Below are 18,619 nucleotides of genomic sequence, written 5' to 3' on the forward strand. Positions count from 1 at the left end.
AATTCCTTTCTAAGCCACAGGAACAGTCACAACAGTCTTGCCAAGATCTTTTCCCGTCAACAACACAGTGCCATTTATTTCCTACCAGAGCCTTTAATATTATCCTTTTGGTCTATTATTTCCTGTAGATTGCACTTTAAAGACAGGGCTGCTGGCATTCCCCCCTCTTCATACATCCCACAAGTTGCTTATGGTGATTTTAACCAACTTACTATGATTATTATTTTAACTGCAATGGCATAAATGGCTTTGTTTGCACATTGAGCCAATAGTAGGAGGCCCCCTAATCCTCCATAGAAGATTAGGGGCCACAGGTGGCACTGTGGTCTAAACCACCAAGCCTTTTGGACTTGCCAATCAGAAGGTCGGTGGTTCAAATCTGCATGATACAGTCAGCTCCCGTTGTTTTGTCCCAGCTCCTGCCAACCTAGCAGTTTGAAAGCATACCAGCACGAGTAGATAAATAGGTACTGCTGCAGCAGGAAGCTAAACAGCATTTCTCTGTGCTCTGGCTTCTGTCACAGTGTTCCATTGTGCCAGAAGTGGTTTAGCCATGCTGGCCACATGACAAACGTCAGTTCCCTCAGCCTGAAGCGAGATTAGCGTCGTACCCCATAGTCCAATTTGACTGGACTTAACCGTCCAGGGGTCCTTTACCTTTTACCTTTACCATATAAGATTATAAGATTACAGATCTAAGATTAAGAGAGACTGCTGCAGGATGGGGACACAAAGTTATTTGAGGAGTTACATTTATATACCACCTTTATCTTCCATGGATCTCAAAGTGGTGTCCATGGTTCTCCTCCTCCCCATTTTGTGCTCACAACAACCCTGTGAATTAGGTTAGGCTAAGAGATGGTGACTGGGCCAAGGTCGCCCAGTGAGCTTCATGGCAAAGTGGGGATTATGTTGTAAAACGCCCTGTGATCTTCAGATGAAGGGCAATATATACATATTTAATAAACAGTAATAATGATAAATAATAGATCGGGCCAATAGCCCATCTATTCCAGCACCCTAATCTCACAATGGCCAACCAGATGCTTGTGGGAAACCTGCACTCAGGGTTCAAGCACAAGAGTCCTTTCCCCTTCTGTGACTTCCAGCACTTGGCATTCAGAAGCCTTACTGCCCCAACTGTGGAGACAGAGCATAGCCATCATGGCTCCATGAATTTGTCTAACTCTCTTTTAAAGCCTACCAACTACGTTGGTGGCCATCACTGCCTCCTGTGGGAGAGTACCGTAGTTTAATTGTGTGCTGCATGAAAGGGCCAAAGGGCCATTTGTTCAAACAAGGTACAACAACAGAACACACATATTATCTCATTTTCTGGGCCAAGACTCAGTACTCAGCCACTAAAGCTTGGGGCTTCAGAACATGTACGGAGTGTTTCCGCTTCAATTATTGCGTCAGTCACAGCCATCATCCACAAATCGAGGTCACAGAGCCAAGACACAGACTATAGTGACACACTCAACCCTCACTTTTTCTGCCAGTTTAAAAAAGCGACATGTGGATGGTCATGCCATGATGAATAAGAATAATAGATCTGGAATAAGAATAACAGATCTCAAAATATCATTTAATCCAACCCATCAATGCATGAAAAACCCTACCATTACAACATCCCTGATAGGTGGCCTTGCAAGCAGATGGTCGGTGGTTCGAATCTGCATGACAGGGTGAGCTCCCGTTGTTTTGTCCCAGCTCCTGCCAACCCAGCAGTTTGAAAGCATACCAGCATATATAGGCAGGGCTAGCAGAGGCTCCTGCCTGAATACTGGAGAACTGCTGCCGGTCAGTGTAGGCCAGGGGTCAGCAAACTATTTCAGCAGGAGGCCGGTCCACTGTCCCTCAGACCTTGTGGGGGGCCGGAATATATTTTGAAAAAAAATAATGAATGAATTCCTATGCCCCACAAATAACCCAGAGATGCATTTTAAATAAAAGTACACATTCTACTCATGTAAAAACATGCTGATTCCTGGACCGTCTGCAGGCCAGATTTAGAAGGCGATTAGGCCAGATGTGGCCCTGGGCCTTAGTTTGCCTACACATGGTGTAGACAATACTGGGCTTGATGGACCAATGGTCTCACTTGGTTTAAGGCGGCTTCCAATATTCCTGTGCGTGGTGTTCTTCCTAATGTTCAGTCAAAATCCCCTTTCTAATAATTTGGACTTGGGTCCTATCTACTGCAGCAGTCTTCGAGATATATTTAAGAATCTACCCCAACATCCCTGATCATTGGTCATTGGTCATGGTGGCTGGGGTTGGTGGGACATGTAATGGGTTGTGGAACAGCATTCCTGGCAAAGCATGGCAGGTGGCCACGATCTGTACTTTTCGGAAACAATTAACAATTTTGTTCCAACAGGCTTTCACAGAGGTAGAGGGATAAATGGGTCTTTGCCAGACGATGGCACCGGGTCAAGTCTCCACTGAGTCTCTGCTGAGTGAGTAGGAGCTCTATTTATCAAATTACTCCGATAAAAAAGGCTCAACCCTTGAAAATAAGCGCCAGCTCCTGTTAGAAAAGGACTTCGGGAGCTGCTGGGCTGATAATCTAATCTCCCCCTCCTTTTGAAGCTATTTAAAACAACTAGAACTCCTCCCAAAGCCCTCAAAATCATGGGCCAGAAAAAGCAGCTTCGATTTCTGAGTCCGAGCATGGTACTCACAAGACAGTGCTACAAAGAACTGGGAATTTCCCCCTCACAATCCACTATAACTCCCCCAAAGAAAAAGCAGGTCAAAATTTCACCCTACTTTCGCAGACTTCCGGGTTAGCACCATCGGCAATGGCGGAGCTCCTCTGACAGAGAGGAACCTGCTCCACGAAAATCGGGTCTTGCCGCCGCGGCGAAGGCAGAGACCCTTTAAAAATCCCAGGCGGAGGAAGCCTGGGAACGTGGGATTCGGCTGACACCAGGAGCGCCTCCCCTACTTGCAGGGAAACCCTCTTTCGGGGATCCGAAGTGACATGGGGTGAGCGGCGTGGGGTGACCGCTATTTTTACGGAGTGAAGCCGCACAGCCGTTGCCGGAGAGCACTGACTTTTTCCTGTGGACAATTGGATTTCAAACAACAACCCGTGAGTAGAACGGAAAATTGACCTCTAAATAAGTTAATTTGGCACCGAACGGGGAAGGTTCAAACAGGAAGTCCACCTTCCCTGTCTGTAAATAGACTGAAGCAAAGTAGTCGTTAACTAAGGTCTTGGAAAGTCTTATGTAAAGGACCAAAACTCCACTAATTGAAATTATTTAATCCCCCCTGGAAGCGGGGGGAGAATCTGTAGGAGAAGGTGAAAATTTAAAATTTAAAATTGAAGCACCACGTCTCTGAACCTGGGAGCGGTCTGCAAAAAGCCCATCGACGGTGAACAGGATAAATTTGACAGCTAGTCTAAAAGAAGGACATTGTTTCCATTGTCCGCTTCTGCGCTTAAAAAGAAGAAAAAGTAACTAAAAATTGTTACTAAATTTACTTTTGGAATTGTGCTGGAAAGGATTGATACAAATGAAGTCTGGCTTCCTCTAGAGCAGTGTTTCCCAACCTTGGGCCTCCAGCTGTTTTTGGACTACAACTCCCATCATCCCTAGCTAGCAAGACCAGTGGTCAGGGATGATGGGAATTGTAGTTCAAAAACAGCTGGAGGCCCAAGGTTGGGAAACACTGCTCTAGAGGGAGCCTTGGGACATTGTTACAAGAGTGAGGCTGCTAAGATAAAGACTGTGGGAAACCAGCTTTGACCTTGAACATCTCAAGAATGTCGGCTAAGGAAGAAGTAGTCTCTGTACTGAATAGGACATTCTATTTATTGGGAAAGTTGCATAAACAGATAGATGTCATGGCTACCAATATTGACATCTTGGGAATAAAAGTGCGCAGCAGTACAGAAGTTGACAAGAATCCAGCACAGGAATCTATTTTAATTGAACAAATTGATGAATTGGAGAAGGAGAAAGTCGCCCTTGCTGAATATAATGCAATACAAGGGAAAGCCTTAACCTTACAGAGGCAAATGGAGGATTATAAGTTGAAGCCCTATATGACTGTAACTAGGAAAAGCCATATTGTAAAGATGGGAGCCTAGCCTGGTTTGGAAAAGGAAAGTGGGAGAGATCCCCTTATGCAGGGATCAATTGACTTTTGGGATATGGATTTGGGCCAGGAGGAGCTTGGAGCTTTTGGGGCCCTTGGACTTGGAGGAATTGTGAAACAAGATTTGGAATACTTTGTGGGCTCCCGCTTCAGCTATGGAAACCTGGCGGACTTGTTAAGAAGGAATCTAAGCATCGTTGGGTTGGAGCTCCCCCGAGATCTGCTTTTTAGCATCAAAGGTTATCAAGAAGATCGGCAGAAGGGACGTCAAGAAGAGTTAAGAGCCTCGGATATAAGATCTCCAGGTTGATGGACTGTTGGAGGTTGATGGAACTGACGGCAGGGGCCGAGACTGGGGAGGGGAGACGGTGGAAGAAAATTGGGAATTTGAAGTGTATATAAGGAGATTTTTTAAAAAAAATTTTAAAAAAAAATTAATGAGAGATGGAAAAATCGTGGAAAGAAATTTTTATGACCCTAGGGGAAATGTCTTAAGAGATCAAGTTCAAATATATTAGTTTTAATGAGAAATAAGATTAAATAAAGTAAAAATGGATGGTTATTTGGTGAAAGAAGAGAATGTAAAATTACAGTATATTAGGATAAATTATTAGGATAAAAACAAGGATGAAGGATTTGCTGAAATATTTAACTGAACTAGAATACATAGAGGGGAGGTGTGAGGAGGTCAAGGAAATAAGCTAAAGAAAGAAAGTTATTTAAAGGTTTGATTTGTTCTTTTTTTGATTGTATGTATTTTTTTTCTATCTGTTTTTCTTTTTTCTTTTTTCTTTGATGTGACTTTTTTTTCTTTGTAACCTTTAAAATTTGAATAAATATCATTTAAAAAAAACAAAAACAAAATTTCACCCTACTTTCAGCCTAAGGCAAACGAAGCAAAGAATCCAGGAAACCTCCATTCTCATAAATGGTCTATTGACCACACCTGGACTGGGAGGGAGGCAAAAACGAACGACAGAAGGGAAGGGATAGATCTAGCAACCGAATTAAAACAAGCCAGAAAAGCCAAAGAGGGCCCTGAAATATATTTGGAACAGGAACTATTCCTGAAAAACACAGAAACCAGGATAAACAGGACTTCCTTACCCTCAATATCAGGAGAGAATTAAGGTGCTCCCCCTCAGTTGAGTTGGCTGAGACAGACAAACAACTAAACAGTCCAAGGTTACAGCACCCGGACAACTATATTTTTTACCTGTCAGGGATGAGCTGCTCAAAAACTATTCTATACAGTTAAGTAAAGAACTAGAGCCAATTAAAAATTTCCTTTCGGAAAGTTTGTGCCTGCTTACCACCCTAACTGAATTAATTAAGAGACAAGAAGCCTCCTTCCTTCACATAACAACTAATAATATGACCAATGGTAATAAAACCCAACTGGGCCTTGATTACAAAAAACCAAACAGAATCCAACCAGCTCAGGAGGAGGGAGGGTCCCCTGCTCCCAAGACGCTGGCCTTAAAGAGAAAAAACTCAAAGCAAAAAAAGAAAAAGCCAAAAATATCAAACTGGGAAGCCGAAAGGGAAAGCCGCTCTGTCGGACTGAAAAAATGAATTTCCAAAAGCAATTTAAGCTGTTGGAGAATCCAACGATAAAGAACTCGGTTTCTGCCACACAAAAGAAAACCACAAACTCAGGTCCTTCAAGAAAGCATCCCGAGGACAAGCCCCAAGCCCCAGCAGAACATACGTCGCCCTCCAGCGGGGTTACGGGAAAACGAAAGGAAATCTCGGTTCCCAAGCAACCAACCCTTATCAAGATGTCTCAAGGAAATCTTGTTCATTCTAACCTAACTAAAAAGGCTCACGACAAAACAGCACAGACTCAATGGAACTTAACCTTAAACAATCATCAACGTGTCTTCTCAATCCTTCCCTCTTTCAGAGGCCTCCGAACGTATGTACAAAAGAAAGTAAACATTCTTGAGAAAATCGATTTAGTCACCAGGGGCCTTGTGACAGCAGAAAATATTATTAATGTAATACGACATGTTTCAAAATAGGGCTGTAGTGACTTTTAAGGACTGGTCCTCAACTAAATGGACTCTATCAAACAAAGACAACTTCTTGAGGGTTGGTATGATTGTGCACCATTTCTTTGAAATCTCAGGTCTTTGCCATCAGTGTCTATTTGTATGGTTTTATTTTTAAAAATTTGTATACTGCCCTTTATCCAAAGATCTCAGGGCGATTCACAACATAAAAGTACGAAATAAAACCATGAAATGAATAATAAAAACAAAAGCAAAATGAAACTATAACAGCAATTGCTGTTTTGTGCTTTTAACTATCTTCAGTATGCATTGACTTGAGACTGTTGTTTTGAAGGTGATTAATAAATCAATGATATTATTGATCTGGATACTTCTGTTGACACAACTGAGAAGTTTGTTTAGCTGCCACATTACACTGCTGAAACGGGCTGCATTGGTTGTCTACTAAAACATGTACTGCTGTTGTCAAGCAAGGTGTTGCGCATTGTGTATTTGTGCATTTACCTAAATTTACCTAAACAAAACTCTTTACATTTATAACCACTGAGTTGCTCTACTTCTTTGTCTGTATGCCAATATCTGGCAATGATCACTACAAGCTATACGTGAGCCACACCTGGGTGTAACTTTCATAGTTATAGGTAACAGAGTTCGGCAATTCTAGTGAGATTTTTTTTTAAAAAAAGTTATATTCATTTTAAACACAAAATGCACAAAACACAAACAATAAACGCAAACAAATCCATACCCTCCAACATTTCTCCAATAAAAATAGGGATGTCCCATTCCATAAAGATAGTTTTACTATTTATACCAAACAAATTGATTACTTGTTTACTTTCGAAATAATATTCCCATGATGCAGCTTCCACAATTGCACCCTAATATATTTTTACTGAATTTGCAATTTACAAATTAATATCATTTTATGGACTCTAGATGGTTGGGATATGTACTTCAAAATGCAGCAGTGGGAGTCGTATTTTAAAATGGTCAAAACTGAAATTAAACAAGATGGTAAGGCTGTTAAGGAGTGGCTATAGTACCGTTAGGAGCTTTAGAGTACCTCCAAGATCCAGAACTGCTTCTTAAAAGGAAGGTTGGCGTTTATACCAAGAGTGCCTTTTTCCTAATCTTAATAATTAGGTTGCTGCTTCTACATGTGCCAGTATTTCCCATGCTGATTTATGGTTCTGAACACTTTCCTGGTAGAGCAAAAAACTTTCTTCCAATATAAATGTACTGGTCTATTAAAATTTTAATATTTTATATCTAGCCCACAAATTTGAGGGTTGTTTAAAATAGCACATCTTTATCTAGGCCTTGGCAAACTTCCCTTCTTTTGACATTATTTCCTTTTCCACAGTCGGCTGAGAGCCTAGTTCATGGAGTCCACTGATACAGTGACACACAGGATTACATTGACATTCAGGAGCCAAAATACAGGAACTGTCTATGGTGCCAGTACTTGACAGATCTCTTAATTCAAATGTTGCATTGTTAGTCCAGCTGTAACTGCAAACAAAGTACGGGATTTGAAGGAGGAGGAGGGAGGGGGGAGTCCCAACTTCCGTAAACCGTCAGAAAGAGATTCTGTTCATTCTTACAGGGTGAAAGAGAACAGGACGTACAGACTCACTACAGGCAAAGTACAACACAGAGAAACAGAGCACAAATTTGATGTTTTCATGGGTTTATCTGTATGTTTACTCCTTCATTTGATAAATGGAGTACATCAGCTCCTGGTCAAAAACCATGGTACTAAAGGCCTCTTCAATAGGCCTTTCACCATCTTTTCTTACCCACCTGAGGTATTATTCTGCCCTCAAAACTGTGAAACAGAGGTTATGGGATATTGCCTTTAGTGATTTACGATATCGCTCGCATGTGACCTGTGGCCCATCTGTGTCAGGAATCTAATACTTACAGGTTTTTTTGTTATCTCCCTTAAGAATTTGGCGGTATCTAACTACTGTTGTTTGTTTCCTAAAGCCAGATTAAATGTTTTCCATTCTAAAGTGCTGAGAAGATTCGCTGGTGTCACATACCAAGACAGGCTGTGCCCATTCGCCCAAGATGTTTTGTTGCATTGTAATCTGTATAAACAGGTTAGAAAGCATCTAATCAATCCAATACTAACGAAACAACCTAAAATTAATGACTTATTTTATGTCACAGTTCTCCTTGAGGATAAGTTTAATACTATTACATTGGCTGCAGCAAAATTCCTCTCGGAGGCAGTGAGAATCAGAAATCAATATTTACAGGCTAAAGCTCCTCTGTTGGCTAGTAAGGCTGATCTTACACCTTAATAACTGTTGATATTTACTATTGTTGTACTGTGCTGTAAACCACTAAGCCTTGGGCTTGCCAATTGGAAGGTCGGCGATTCGAATCCCCATGACAGGGTGAGCTCCTGTTGTTTGGTCCCAGCTCCTGCCAACCTAGCAGTTCAAAAGCACGCCAGTGCAAGTAGATAAATAGGTACTCCAGCAGGAAGGTAAAAGGCGTTTCCGTGCGCTACTCTGATTTCGCCAGAAACGGCTTAGTCATGCTGGCCACATGACCCAGAAAAACTGTCTGTGGACAAATGTCGGCTCCCTTGGCCAGTAAAGCGAGATGAGGGCCAGAACCCCAGAGTCGTTCGTGACTGGACTTAACTGTCAGGGGTCCTTTACCTTTACTGTGCATTTTGGGTCTACGGACCTCAATAAAGCTGTATGTGGATTATAAAAGGCAATCATTTCTAACCTGACAGGTAGGAAGATAGCATTTGTTTAAATCTATAGATTATAACAAAGCATAAAAGTTAAAATTTTCATCAAAACAGATATAAAGTAAAATGCTTTGAAAAGTAGGATGAATAAAGGATCAGCAGAAAGATGTATAAGCACCCCATAACACCCCAAAAGCAAATAACCACCCCATGAACAAATCAGGACAAATGCTCATCAAGACTAGATATAATATAACCTCCAAATAAAATTTGTCTAAGCAATTGAGGATGCTTGTTCAACAAAGAGGAAGCCAAAACTGACTCTGGTCTAACCATCCACTTTCACTTTTCTCCAGTTTTGGGACCACCCTACTTCCTGTTTTGCCTATTTCAGGCACTGATTAAAGTCAATTAAAAAGGCAAATTGGCTCAAATTTAATGGGGTGGAAGTATGGAGAGTTCCAGTCCCTTCCCCATCCCAGTTTCCAACAACAAAGAGCAACCAAGATGAAAACAAGCTCATGAACCATCAGTTGTCTGATCATCGCAGTTAGAAATTCTATGTGGATTTCCAGATATTGCTTTTATTCTGTTTGACTTCAGTGAGCTGTGTATACAAATAGTTACAGGATCTGCCCTTTAAATAGTTCAGCAATGTGAACAAAGAAATTGAAAGTCTGCTCATTGTACAAACAAAAATAAGTGAGGGGCCCTCAATCATGCGATCACCATGGAGAAAGCCACCTGTGAGACCTTTTATAGACAAGCCTAACCACCTCCAACTCAGGACAGGATCTTACAATCTATTCAGATTGCTAATACAGTAGTGTAGTCTGCAAACCAGTGTGACTTTACTCCAGTTTTATTGCTTACAGATTCCTAACCCCTTCTTCCAGTTCTAAATATTTCTAAAAATGTAATTTAACAATTGTGATATATATATACTACTATCACTACCAAGATGCACATTCAACTACAGTCATTTTAAGATTGTACATTACTCTCAAAAGCAGCCCTAACAAGGCTTGGATTACATTTTGAGATCTGCCCTAGTGCAATTATTTGGCTCTCTGAAACTTAGCCCCTTATCTAACATGGCAAGTGCCAGGTGTTATTCATTAACAGAGTAGACCTAAGCAGGAAAAAGTAGATGAGAAAACTTCAAGGCAGAGTGCAAAGGTGCTGAACCTGGGGATAGCAGAAGTCATGAAAGATAAAACGTTATCAACAAAAATAGCAGAGGATCAACTTTCACTCTCTAGGAATCTGCGTCTAAAGAAAAAGATGAGGAAGAGGGAACATTAGTACTACTGGTATTTGAGATTTCACTGTTTTGAAAGTACTGTATTTCACACAGGATTGGTATTTAACATGCCTCAGAACTTGAGAAAGGTGGGGCCTTCTCGTATCATACTGTGCTTTGAAACCACACCACCGAAGCACAATGTAAGAAACCACAGCTTACCTTCCACAACTGGAAGAAGAGGAATGCACATAGCGCACTGGGCTTTGAATGTTGCAGAAACACTTCTGGCTTTGAAAAGTTCTGCAGAGCAACCTAAAAAATTCATTGAGTGACATTCATTTAACTGAGAGTAGACCTAACTTCAATGGGTCTACTCTGTAAAACATAGCTGACTACCATTCAGTGTCAGTTTTGGAAGAGTAAAAGAAAAGTGGTTTCACATGTTGCACTGAATACAGGCACTGCAAAATTCAGTCCATTTTTGAAAGGTTATGGGCATCAAGCCAGGCCACATGAAAGACTCTCCTTCCACCACAGGACCCAATGGCAGTCTCGATTATTGGATATTTGTGTTTCCCTGTGAGGGTTCTTCTTCAGAGACACCAGCACATGGCCAATGGGAAAAGCTGGACTATGTCACTTAACTGGGAGCAAAGCAGGACAGGGGGGAAAGGGGCTCTTACGATCTGATCACTCAATCATGCAAATATATTTGACATACAATAAGCCTTCAATTTACATTGGGGTAAAACTGTCGAAGCCTCTCTGCACACTATTTGAATAACAGTCTAAATATCAAGTAAGGCAGTGTCAGCAATCAAGATCACTGGTGGGGCGGGGGGGAGGGATACAAACTTGAGGGCCAATGTTGATTGCTATGACTGCAACATCCTTACCAGTGCTTCTAATTACTGCAGAGTAATTCTGTTAAAATTACAACCAATTTTCATATATAGTTAACATGTTCTATATCATGTTAAAGGTAATTAAACTTTGGAAATGATACTAGTGTGAAAGAACCTTGGAAACTGACTTTAATGAGTCTGAATTCCAGTTATCACTAACAACATGCTGTGTATAGCTCAGCTCATCAAGACTTCTGACACCACACACAAGTTTGCATGAAGTCAGTGGTGTTCATTTCTATGAGGAAAGCAAACAAATTTACTTTCACATGCTATGTAAGAATTCCTGATGGGTTTAGTAATTTTCTGCAATGAAAAGACACTTGCTCAAGACTGGATTGCTTTCTACTCTTTTCCAAAACTTGATGTAGCTTATGAACAAACTGCTACTCAGTGGACCCGCTGCATATTTTCTCTCTCACACATAATCTGTGACAAAGTCCAAACTGGTACACTTGTCCTTTGCTGAAAGCTTAACCAGTTACAGAACAGTGATACTTGTGTGCTCTCCAAATCTTAAAAGGATCACAAAGTTCTTGGAAGAGAGCCAGCCCATCCAAAATTTTCGGACCATTGTTTGGAATTTGGGTCAGTAACAGGGATATAAAAGAAAATCAAAAACCTACAGCTATCTAGAAAGTTTATGCTGTCTTCTGTGAACTGGGAATATTTTTCTGCCCATTCAAGAAACAGCCTCTCTTTCTGGACAGATCAGACAAAACTGGAGTGTAGCAAGAGACATGAAATTACTAGCAGTGAGCAGACTAAGTGTGGTTTTCCTACTTTTAACCTACTTTTAAAAGTCACAGAATCACAGAATTGTAGAGTTGGTGTTTAACTGAATGTTTTCAGATTTTTAGTTCTGACTGAGTTAATGCAACCAGTAATTCAGTAAGTTCACTAGCAGAACCATATTTTTCTAAGGTAGAAAACAAATTATTTTAAATCTCATATATAAAAATGCCACTTGAACCAGTCAATACTCTAAAATAAGCGCCTTTCTAACTCTGCTTTGGGGGGGGGCGGTATTGAGTTCTTGAAAAGTTTTCCAAGTGTACCTCAATAACTAACTCTATAATGGATCTGTAAAGGAGAAGCTTCTCAGAAAGACAGATTGCCTGTAACCTCCCTTGCAAAGTGCATCAGCAGAGAAATGCTGAAGATGTTCTATGGCAGTGGTGTCCAAACTTTTTTCAAAGAGGGTCAGATTTGATGAAGTGAAGGGCAGTGAGGGCCGACCAAAGGGCCAACCAAAGTTGTTGAGCTCTCTTTAGGATTGAAGTTGTTGAGGTTTTTTTTAGGATTTTACCCCAGGAAATAAACTGCCACAGGGGCTGGATTAAACCAACTGGCAGGCCGCATTAGGCCCCTGAAACGGATCTTGCACATGCCTGTTCTATGGAGTACTTATGAATCATGCCCACAATCCCCTGCAATGGCAACTGCACAAAGATTCCTTTGCAGGTAAATTCTTGTGGGAAATGTTCCAAAAGATTGGAAAGCTTGATAACATATTCATAAGAGGAGCCTCAGACTCATGAAAATGACTGAGTCATTTTCTGTGTGTGTGTGTGGGGGGGGGGACATGTATTATGGCTGTCTCATGCTTTTGTATGAGTTCTCAATATTTCCCTGTCTACAAGGGGTAAGCCTGCCACCACTTCATATTATTTTGTTGCAGCAGCCTCTCACATTGTGTCACTATGCCATGGAAAACTGCAGAAAGGTTGTGTCAATACAATCAAGTTATTCTTAGGTTTCAAAACAATATTTTAAACTGTTTGACCCTCACGCATTTGAAGAGAATCCATGGAGTATTAGGGGAGGGGTAGTACAGTTTGTCCACCTTTAGTCTTCACGCTGCACTCAGCTCTCACCTGTGGCTCCTAGGAGCTATCAGCATTCCAGGAAATGGATTTGACTGACCAGCTAAACCAGGTAAGGGCAACCAATGGGTCTCAAACCCTCAGTGAGTTAGGGACTTCCCCTGTATGCGATGACAGGCTCTGGTGGATTGAGTGGACGAGACCAATAGTGGGTTCATCAGTTAAGAAGGTGGCTTCTGCATATGCTATAGAGGGAAATGAGGAGCAGGTGGGGCTTGTCAACATGGGAAGATATGGTAGCCCATCTAGGAGAAGGAAAACTCTGATCCTAAGCCACCACTGCCTTGTGGGATTTCTTCAGGAAAAGAAAAGGCTAAGGAATAAACTCTACACAAATCCAGGGTGGAGTCCCCAAAACAGTTGGATGGCGCCTCTTTCCAACAACTCCTGCAGCCAAACATATTGCTCTGCTTCCCTTTGGACCACACTAGCAAGGCCGAGGGGGATGTCTTGTCGTCTGGGCAGCCCAGGACTTCCATTTACATACTGCCCAGGCTTGTGCCCCAGGGAGGCCACTCCATTGTCTCTCAAGGCAGATGGATAAGAACAACAACAATCACCATGTTAATGCGACTGCTCTAAAAAACTAGAGCAGTTCAAATTTTCATTTACCAATTTGACATTGTGGAAATACACAGGTCAATAATAGATTTACAAGAAAAGCAACAGAAAAAGAAGAGTGAAACAGCCTGGCTTTCTGGTAAACACTGAGAGCCACTGTCAGCCAGAAAAATTCTCTTATGGGACTCTGTGGTGAAAACCCTATTAAAATGCTGCACTGGGAGTTAGCAGAGCTGCATCGATTCAATTTTTCACTAGATGAGCCTTGCTCAAATGTTTTGAAATGTAATGCCTACCAGTCCTATCTAGTACAGCCTAGATAGCTGAGAGCTGTTATCTGAAACACCTAGAGAGTACCAGATTCAGGACGGTTGCACTAGGTATGCCAATAGGATAGTGGTGGTATGTGATTCTAGTCTTCCTCTCTCTCCAGTCCTCTCGATGGGGAAACAACTCTTGCATGTCTCTTCCACATGTCATGGTCTTACCATGTGCTATGTTCACATGCCACTTTCAACTGTCCCAAGGTCTGCATGGCACTTCAAAAGACCACTGGAGAAACATTAAACATTGCTGCTTATCACACAGATGTCCCATATAGAGATGGATTTTGAGTAGCAGCCACACATGGGGCCTTCCAAATAAATAGGGTAATAAATAATAAAACCCATTGGTAAGACAGAAACAAAACAAAAACTTTGCTATGTTATGCACATTCTGTACCATGTAATCTGAGTACTTTCAATAATTGTTTTATTGCATTTTGCCCCCATGTTAGATAAACACTAATAAAAGTTATTACTCATACCTTGGAAGTCGAACGGAATCCATTCTGGAAGTCCGTTTGACTTCCAAGACCTTGATCAAAAATCCTGCAGGAAATGTTTGGTCCAAAGTCGAATATAAGCAAATAAGCATTTTTATGTTGACAGAACAAAAATTCATTTTTAGGCTTCTTTAGCTCTTTCTATGCTGATTTTTCCGAAAAGGACTACCACAACACTCCCCCCTGCTTTTTTCCACCTTCAATACATCCTTAAATGACAATTACAAACAAATGTGAAATTTGCATTTATTATTACAGCTAGTTCAAATATTTAACATTGATTCTAATGCATACATACAAATATTTCTTTACCTGTGCATGCACACCTTTAAAAAAAGATCCAGGAAATGTGCAGGAACAAGTTAGCAGCTGGGAAGAGCAATTCAAATCCTGATCCACTCTGCTGGATGAGATTAGGATGGGATGGAGTTGTCCCTCCACCCAGCCATGCCCAGCTCTGCCGTTGGCAAGGAAGCCACACTAGCAAAGAATGTCCCAACATGCCCACTAAATCTGCTGGAAAATACCACCAGAATTATCCCTGCCTGAAATGGGGTATTTTGGAGGCAGTACTGTATCAGCACAGGATTTGCTGGATCCCAAGCTGGCAGGGCCTGATTCAAGTCTCTTTGCTGCACCAGCCTGGGAGCAAAGAGGTCATTTCACCACTACCACCCTTCTTCCCTGGTTCACACAAGTGGAGGGGCTGAAGATGGGGTGGTGGTTGTGCCATCAAGCCCTGCCACTGCTGGCCAGCGACTTGGTCTTCAGTCTTCATTATTATCATGTTTCACAATGGGAAAAATGAAGTCTTCTGCTTTAGGGAGGGGACAATAACTATTCTGTTTGTTTGCTTGTTTGTTTTTAATTCTTAATACCAAAGTATTGTGCAAGTGTGGTGTTTACCTGACCAAGACTTGCACAAGAGGAATAAAAAGATCTTACATAAGACCTTTGAATTAATTCTTTATTTTATTTAAGGCCCAGTTTCAGTTTCCCAGGTAATTTCTTTCATGTACTCACTCACTTATTTACATACCCCACCTTTTCCTCTAAGGAACAGCTACAGAGGCCCATAGTCACCCAATGAGCTCCATAGTAAGTGGAGATTTGAACCCTGGTCTCTGAGCATCTAGTCCACACTCAAATCACTACACCACACTGGCTCTACTGGAGATCTTGAGGAAACAGCTCCTCTTGATTAGATTGCTTAAGCTCAAGCCTGTTTTTAGCTACTGGTGGAAATAGGCACCTTCATTACCAACTGTGCTGCTCTATAAGCAAAATGGCTCGGAATGGCAGCAAGTGTGGCTTTGGAGGCCACTCACTGAAACGCTCTGCAAGTGACAAACTGCCCACCAAGAAAAAGTGTCCTAAGGAGCAGTGGGCAGATGGGGAGCAGCTTACAGTATTCATTACTTTTCAGGTTTTCCACAGTAATGTTTCCAGATTAAATGTTAAGCATTGCAGGCGTTTTGATGAGAAGCTGCGGAAGCTGCAAAAAACTTGCCTGCCAGAAGGAGCAGCTCCGAACTTCTGTCTGGAAGCGCCCCGTCTTCCATAACATGGATGCCAACTCCCTGGGGTGCCAGCACCCACAAAGTTCCCCAGGAAGGGGTCCGATTCCCCCCAATGTTGGTGCCAGGGCCAAGGTGGCCCTCCTGCTCCATCCTCTGCGCCGGAGGGAGGTCGGGCTTGGGAAGTTTGGGCTGCCGGAAGGGAAAGCGGCTGAGGCGCAACTGGGAGGCTGGCAGAGCGCAAGAGAGCCCCCGGCTTGGCCCGAGGCCGCGGGGGCTCGAAAGGCAGGCGAAGTCCGGAGCGCCCCTCGCAGGAGCACAGCCCCGGCTCGGAAGCCAGCACACTTCAGGATGCGACCCCTTTCTTTCCCCGAAGGCAAAACCTCCCCGCGACCAGCGCGACCTCCCCCCCCCCCCCGAGGCGGCTCCGCTCCTGACCTCTCGAGGCGGGCTTGGTCTGGCCGGGTCTCTCCGGGCCCCCGCCCGTCTCTCGGGGCGCAGCGGCGCTTGGCGGGACCCCCTTCCTCGGGGCCAGCGGCTCCCAACCAGGCGCGCCAGGCCAGCCGACTCCGGGCGGGCGGGGGGGGGGGGCGGCGTCGGAGAGGAAGAGGAAGTCGCTCCTGGACCAGGCCGGGAGCAACAGGCGGGAGCGAGCCAGCGAGGGAGGGAGGAGGCGGGCAGGCTGGCGCTCAGGACTGGGGGGGGGGCGGCGGCGCGAGCCCGCGGGTGCTGCAGGTGCCCGGCTGCGGCCAGGGGGGCCGCGGCTCCCCAAAAGCCGGGCTCCGCGCAGCGTCAGAAAAGTGTGCCTCTGAGGACGCTCAGAGCGCTTTCCCCTCCTCGCAGGTGGGGCAGAGTTGGGCGGGGAGGGCGGGGAGACCCCTGCTTTCCCTTCGCCAAGCAGCGTTGGGGGCTCAGGTGTAGCCGCGCGACCTGGCAAGGCGTGCCTCTGAGCATGCCCAGAGTGCTTGGCCTTCGCCAGATCTAGTTCTACGCGGACAGCAGTGCTCGCTGCGCGCCCTTCGCGAAAGGGCTTTTCCTTGTTCGGCGGCGCAGAGCTGAGGAATCGGTGCGAAGCCCGGCGCTCCTTCCCTTTGGCTCCCTTCAAAGAACCAGCCTGCCTGCCCGCCTTCTTCCTTCCTTTGCAATTGACTCCCCGCTCCCTTCCCAGGACGGCGGAAAATATGCAGCGTGAAAGGGGGAGACGCGGGAGGCTTCGTGCTCCGCCGGCCTCGCAGCTGGAGCAGAGAAGGCGGCTCCACCAAGCGAAGGAAGTTTTGCCGTCCGAGTTCTGGAAAACACCGCAGAAAGAAGAAAAGGCAGGAAGGATTGGGATGTTCATTACGCTGTCTCTTAGCTCTCCTTGGCACCTCTGCATATGCCCAGCTTTAAGTTAAATCAGGCTCAGAATATGGATTTGTTTTATGTATGTACTTGTGCTCCCCTTTAATATTTACATTTATTAAAAGCTGCTAACAGTAATTATTGACAACGCAATAATTGTGAAGCTTTTATCAACTTGTGACACACATTTTTAAAAGCCCATACATTAAGTCCCACTAAATCCAGTGGATACCTTTCTCAGTAAGTACAGTAAGTCCACAACTTGTGTGCAAGTATATTTCAGTGCATGGAAAAAAAGAAGAAGAAGAAGAGGCAGAAAGGAGGCAGGGTTCAGGGAGAAATGACTTCGGTAATCCCACCTGCCACTAAACCCAGTGGGTTTTGACTATATGCTTATTTTGGCTTTAGGCGCAGCCCTGGAACATAAGCCCAAAGTAAGTTGTGGGCCTACTGTATGCCTAAGATGTGGCTAGAAAACTCAACAAGTACCAGGTATGGTACCAGGCAGAGGGCCTTCTTGGTGGTGGTGCCTGCCCTGTGGAACGCCCTCCCATCAGATGTCAAGGAAATAACTAACTGACTTTTAGAAGACATCTGAAGGCAGCCCTGTTTAGTGAGCTTTTTAATGTTTTATTGTATTTTTTATATTTTGTTGAAAGCCGCCCAGAGTGGCTGGGTATAAATAATTTATTTTATTATTATTATTATTATTATTATTATTATTATTATTATTCCAACCACATTCAAATTAGAATGTTGACAGCCCCTGAGCTATCTGAAGATGGCTATTATATCTCCTCTCAGTCTACACTTATCCAGGCTAAACATATTCAACTCTCTCAACCATTCCTCATCAGGCTTGGTTTCCTGACTCTTGATCATCTTGGTTGCCCTCCTCTGCACACATTGCAGCTGGTCAATATCCTTAAATTGTGGCTCCCAGAACCAGACACAGTATTCTAGGTGCAGTCTGACCAAGGCAGAATAGAATGAGACTATTACTTCCAGATCTCTATACTGCTTTTGATGCAGCCTAGAAGGGCATTAGCTTATTTTGGTGCTGCATCACATTGTTAACTCATATGAAGTTTGTGGTCTACTAAGATCCCTAGATCCTTTACACATGTACTACTGACAAGCCAGGTGTTCCCCATCTTATATTTTTGCAGCTGGTTCTTCCTGCATAAATATAGAACCTGACATTTGTCTGTATTGAAATTCATTTTGTTAGCCTAGACCCAGTTATCGAATTTGTTAAGGTCATTTTGTATTCTGATTCTGTCTTCTGTGGCATTAGCTACCCCTCCCAGTTTGATGTCATCTGCAGATTAGATGAGCATCCCTTCAATAACTTCATCCAAGTATCTAGATTCAGGTAGGTAGCCGTGTTGGTCTGACGCAGTCGAAATAAATAAAAAATTTTAAAAATTGTCCAGTAGCACCTTAGAGACCAACTGTTTGTTCCGGGTATAAGCTTTTCTTCAGGTATCTGA

At 43.3% G+C, this 18,619-nt stretch overlaps 1 protein-coding gene across 1 annotated transcript in view; it reads right to left on the reverse strand.

Annotated features, from left to right (window-relative positions):
• The window catches only part of RIN2 (Ras and Rab interactor 2), a 72,456-nt gene extending 56,153 nt beyond the window's left edge, over nt 1–16,303 (reverse strand). Inside the window, exon 1 of the mRNA XM_079983510.1 lies at nt 16,224–16,303. The gene's annotated coding sequence lies outside the window, so the exon portion shown is untranslated. The remainder of the gene's footprint in view (nt 1–16,223) is intronic.
• Nucleotides 16,304–18,619: the final 2,316 nt, after the last annotated feature.

Source organism: Podarcis cretensis, assembly GCF_951804945.1.
Source record: "Podarcis cretensis genome assembly, chromosome: 7".
NCBI lineage: Eukaryota > Metazoa > Chordata > Lepidosauria > Squamata > Lacertidae > Podarcis > Podarcis cretensis.